The sequence below is a fragment of the Leptonychotes weddellii genome, chromosome 9, assembly GCF_054177405.1.
Source record: "Leptonychotes weddellii isolate Sample4059 chromosome 9, ASM5417740v2, whole genome shotgun sequence".
NCBI classification, from domain to species: Eukaryota; Metazoa; Chordata; class Mammalia; order Carnivora; family Phocidae; genus Leptonychotes; species Leptonychotes weddellii.
In genome coordinates, this window is record NC_138377.1 from 49603178 (window position 1) to 49609177 (window position 6000).

Below are 6000 nucleotides of genomic sequence, written 5' to 3' on the forward strand. Positions count from 1 at the left end.
TATATTCTGCACTGAATTAGCTTTTTAAGAAATTCAAATGGCTATTTAAAAAGCTGATATTAAATTATTGAAGAATTATTTTACAGTAAGAAAATGAACTTAAATAACTTACTGCACATTTTCATAGAGTTCATTTACTTTATATTATTATGCAACTTTTGTGACACTGAAATAACTCTAAGTTTAATTGTAAAATCCATTTGAGCTATTTTAAAGTTTTTTGGATATCATTTTAAATGGTTAAGCAAATTAAAGTTTGGTAATTTAATCTGCCTATGAAAATAAGCTTACTAAATTAATCCATAGCTAGCATAATTCAACTAAATAAGAAACAGGTTATAAGTTTTAATATAATCAACTTAATTAAAGTTCATATAATAAAAAGCTCCATCGGCATCACATTGAACTTATTACCAAAAATATTTAAGTATCTCTCAATTTTCTCTTAATCACTGATGTAGTTAAGCCATTTTGCATTGTAACAGGCATTTAAACCAAAATCTTGAGGCTGAATCTAGTAAGGTGTCAGAATTGCTCAGTATATTTTTAGTTGCTATATTTAAAATTACTCTCTGCTCTCAGATATATCACAACCTAGTAGTAGATTCTGGAGACTAGTATATTTTACTGGAATTCAAAGCAGTCAAATCTGTTTTCTTCAAAACAAACCTTATTCTCTAATGAATGATATGAGCAGTAATTGTATCTAGCTTAAAGGCTTATGAAAGAACTATTTAAACTATGCCTTTCTCTCTTCCTTAGGAAAATACAAGATATTTTGAAATGTATAGCCAATAAATTAAGGCTCACTGCAAAGAATTACATACAAATTACTGGGGGAAATTTAAGGAAGATACTCTTATAAGTATCACATCCTAACAGAGACCAAGAATTAGCAATTTACAGCTCTGTGTTTATCTGTATCATGAAGCCTGGAAAACGACTATAAATCCCTGATATGGACAGAGAGACAAACACATTACTGAAAATTGTCCATAATGACATGCTAAAACTTCCTTGAACAACTTCATCCACATATAACTTTCCACACTGTGGAATAATTTTTTCAGCTAGAAACATCTCTCTCAAGAAAAATTCAAGCATTACACATGGTTTTGTTACTCACTGAAAGGAAATGTAAAGAAAAAAAAGACAAGCTGTGTTATGTGAATTCATGTAATATAATTTGCAAAATTACTTTACAGTTGGATTCAAGCATTCATACATAAAGTAAAATGATTTTGTATTTCCCTTAGCTACTTAAAAATCTATCCAGCCTTACTCTGATCAAAACTCACCAACTCCACACATAATGTCTGGGATCAAAATATCCAATTGCTATATGAGTAATAAAAAATCAGAATGAGTAAAATAAAACTCTATTCTTGTATAAAACATCTTTCTTTGGTTTGCACATTGTGAGTAAGTCAGAGGAGCTTCACAAAGAACCATATTTTGCAATGTATCAGAGCAAGGAGAAGTAATTTATCCGAGATCTGAAGTGACCTTGCTCATAATCCCTACTTCATTGGTAATGAGAAAACATCCATCCATCCATCCATCCATCCATCCTTTTATGTACAATTCTTATTTGCAAGAGATTTAAATTATTAATTTCAATAAAGTTTGGTAATATTTACATAATTTATTGTAATATTTAGGAAGATTGAACTTTACCTGTTAAAAACAATAAGTGCATAAAGTATAACTATATCAACACAATCTTTTCTATTCCACCAAAGATACTGATGGGACACCGGAGGAGAAACATATACTAGAAAGTAGGAATAAAAATCAGTTACAGACTAGCTGCGGGATCCCTAACTATGTGTCTCCAAATATTAACATGAAGATATTACTCTTTTTTTTTTTTGAAAGATTTTATTTATTTATTTGAGACAGAATGAGAGAGAGAGAGCACATGAGAGGGGGGAGGGTCAGAGGGAGAAGCAGGCTCCCCGCCGAGCAGGGAGCCCGATGCGGGACTCGATCCAGGGACTCCAGGATCATGACCCGAGCTGAAGGCAGTCGCCCAACCAACTGAGCCACCCAGGCGCCCTGAAGATATTACTCTCTTAAAGAGACATCATGGACGCCTTCGCTCACCATTGGTAAATTCATAATAAGCATTTGATTCTTAGTTTCTATGTATTTCCCATCACTGGCAAATACACAGAATTTGCCAGTGATGGCAAATACTTGCATTCTTTTCCATATAATTCAAATTGCTGTTTACTAGAGGAAACATCAAAGGATGCTGATTTTTTGTAATTCATTCCATCAACTCAGTTGAGGAGGAAATGATAAACTATTGCCGCCAGAATGCTTGTCAGATTTACATCATCTTTGTCTCTGTCTGAACAAAGAGTGCACCATGCCATGATTCCATAAATTTCAAGTAGAAACATGTGTTTCACAGTCTGATTGTGTGAATGAACACTCCTGCATTATCTATGTGAATCCAGAGGCCCTGTCATTAGGCACTCTTACTTTAGAATCCATTAGTCAGAAGTAAATCAGAATTACAAAAATCTGCATTCAAGGATCATCCCATTCTTTTCAGTAAAATTTTACTTCTCGTATCTAAGTCATTCGGGTATACCAATAATGGATATACCAATTACCAGAGTGCACAAATGACTTTTTTTTACAGTGGCTAAAACTAAAAAAAGTTACATATTTCTAAATATCTAAACTTTGGTCTGTGGGACTTCTAGGCTTTCAAACTGTTACTTCAAATGTCTTCCTCTAGTCATGCAGTAAGAAGTATTTCAGAAGTTTTTAGAAAAGTTGTGTTTAGCATTAAAATGAAAAATAGTGAAATTGTATCACTAGACTAGTTAATAGTGTCATTAGACTTTAGACACTATGTTTAATTCCTTTTCTCAGACATATGGTCTTGATTTTTCTCCACTCATTATTAAACATATACTCTTGAACTTATTCAGAAACTAAAGAAGTATCTACAACTTGAATTGGAGAATAGGGACAATATCTCTATGTGAAACTGTGAAGTCACGATTCTATAAGATACAGCAGAATGGTGTTTTTGTACAATCTCTCTAGGCACTGAAAATAAGCACTATTTATTTGACAGCTCTCAGGTTGATAATACCTTAAAATAATTACCATACAGTGTTTTTATAATTTTAAAATGGATGTATTTCAACAAAATATGAAGATACAAGGGAGAGATAAAATTTACTTCTAGCCTGAAATATAAAACTCTTGAAAAACAAAGATTAACAGGGAACTTTGAATAAATAAAAGATATTTTGGGAAAAAAAGAACAGCAAATAATGAGACTAATCATACAGACAAGCAGAAATCCAAAAGCGGATCATGTTACAAATGTTATCACAGTGATACAAGTTATAGAAAAAGAATTAAGCTGATACCATGATTAGATATATTTTATTAGATACATTAGCACTTCTATAACAGAGAGGTTTAACATTACTTGCAGTTTAAGATACCAAGTCTAGACTGAGAGATGCTTACACAGTAAACATCATAGGACCTAAAACAATTGCAAAATTCAGCAGTGAAGTTTGCATCAGTGGAAACCAATATGGAACCTCCTGGTAAGAGCCTATACCATTCTTGAACACATGGCTAATTTTTTTTTTAAATATGCCATTGTCATTAATAATGGTTAAGAGCTTAAGCTTCTGTTATGGCAAGATTTGCTAGATAGATAACCATACACAATAGTATTTAAAAGCATGGACATAAGATTACCAGTTTTCATACCTCTGCCATTTCTAGTTTTAAAACCTCAGATAAGATAGCTTGAACATGGGGTGCCTGGGTGGCTCAGTTGGTTAAGCGACTGCCTTCGGCTCAGGTCATGATCCTGGAGTCCCTGGATCGAGTCCCGCATCGGGCTCCCTGCTCGGCAGGGAGTCTGCTTCTCCCTCTGACCCTCCCCCCTCTCATGTGCTCTCTCTCTCATTCTCTCTCTCTCAAATAAATAAATAAAATCTTAAAAAAAAAGATAGCTTGAACATGTATTTTCATCTATAAAATAATATTACATATCTTATATGCATAGGCAGGCTTAATTCAATTAATATATCTAAAGCTGTTAACATGATGACTGTTGCATAAAATAACAGCTGTTACTATAAAGTAGGTGATTTAGTGTAAAATATTCAAATAATAAAGACATGGGCTGAGGTCTTGTCTTCTTTCTTAATAACTACCTTAATTATCTATCTTTATTATGTAGACATAACCTTTATGTATAAAAGGCAAATATGCAAACGTTGGATTTGGTGTAGAGTCTTTGATTACTACTGCTAAGTATTAATTTAGAAGAAAATGTCATGCTCCAGAGAGCTAACAAGTGATGAAAATAATGAGAAACTCCTATTGCTCAAACTCTTTAAGAAATCACCTTCTCCAATAAACAATATTGCAGGCAAAATTTAAGTTTCCATAATAAAGACATATGACCACACAATTATATTTCATTTTGGATTACTTACTATCTTCCTAAGCCATTGCAATTTTATACAATTATGTTTTTAAAATCTGAAAAATATATACAATTTCCCTACTGCAACCTATGGGATACTACGTAAAGGATGTTGCTTTAAAAAAAAAAATCAGTTCTTCAAATATTAGAAGTTTATATCAATATTTTATGTATTTTGTAAGTAAAATCTTAGAAATGCTCATTTGTAAGATTTCTTTAAAGAAAAGCACCTATGGAAATTCAGATTTATCAAGATGAAATAGAAAGATACTAGCAATTTTTAAAAAGGTTTAAATATATAAATTCATTAAATACCAAGTTCTTTGCATTTAGATATTCAATATATAAATATGCATATTTTCAATGACATATCTATGATGCAAAATAAAATATTACTATTGCAAAAAATATCTAGTTGATAGTTTGATAAATATTATAGTTGACTATTTTGTGGCATATTACAATATCATACAAAAAGTTTTTAGTGATTCAGCAAAAATAGGTAAGATAAGAATTTGTATTTATATTTGTATCATATATATGCCAAAACCCTTTGTTTTCTGTCCCTTCCATTTTGGTGGCAAATCTATTATTTTGCCTTTCAAAATTTTCCAACATTCACTTTTTCTTTATTCTTCTTTTTTGCATCTTCACCATCATTACCTTCATCCGCTATCTTAGAACTTCATATCTTGCTTAATCCATAAGTATCTGAAATACTTTTCCGTTCTCTAACTTTTCAAGTTCAAATTCATCTCAAATATATATTTGAAACAAATATTTCCATTTTATCTATTTCCTTATAATATTCCTTCATTTGAATTTACTGACTTATAACTATATCAGTTCTTGATTTTTGAGTCTAATTCTCAAGGCTTTCCATAATTTGGTCTCCATCCACCCTTACAAGTATATGTTATCTATCTCTTTAGCTATGTAGATATAGGTGTTTGAGTGTACTTAAGTATGTATATCTACCATGTATAAATGTTATTTATGTATTATAAAATACACATATATGTGCATTCATATATGTATGTTTACTGCAACCAAGTGCTCTCATGGACACGGACCTTGCTTCTCCCACATCTGCTATGATTAGTCTCATTTTTCACTGATTTTTGCTCGTTTGTATATGTTGAAAGTTTATTTTGTAAATTCTCTAATGGGCATTTTTAGTCTTTTTACTTCTTAGAATTAAATCAAATGTTTTTCCTTTAAGTATTTGAGCCAAAATTTGGTTACTAGCAGAAAAATGTTAACCACTTATTTTTACTCAAATCACCACCCATGAATGTATTAAAATTAATATAGATGTATAGCACTAGAAATATGAATTCTCACTGAATTCCACTTCTAAAAATGATTAAATAACAGAAAAGACTAGCCCTCCTGCCACAAAGGACTATAAAACTGGAGAAATATCAGTTTGTTCTCTGTATTTATAGGTGTGATTCTGCCTTTTGTTTGTTTACACATTTGTTTTGTCTTTTAGATCTCACATATAAATAATATCATAC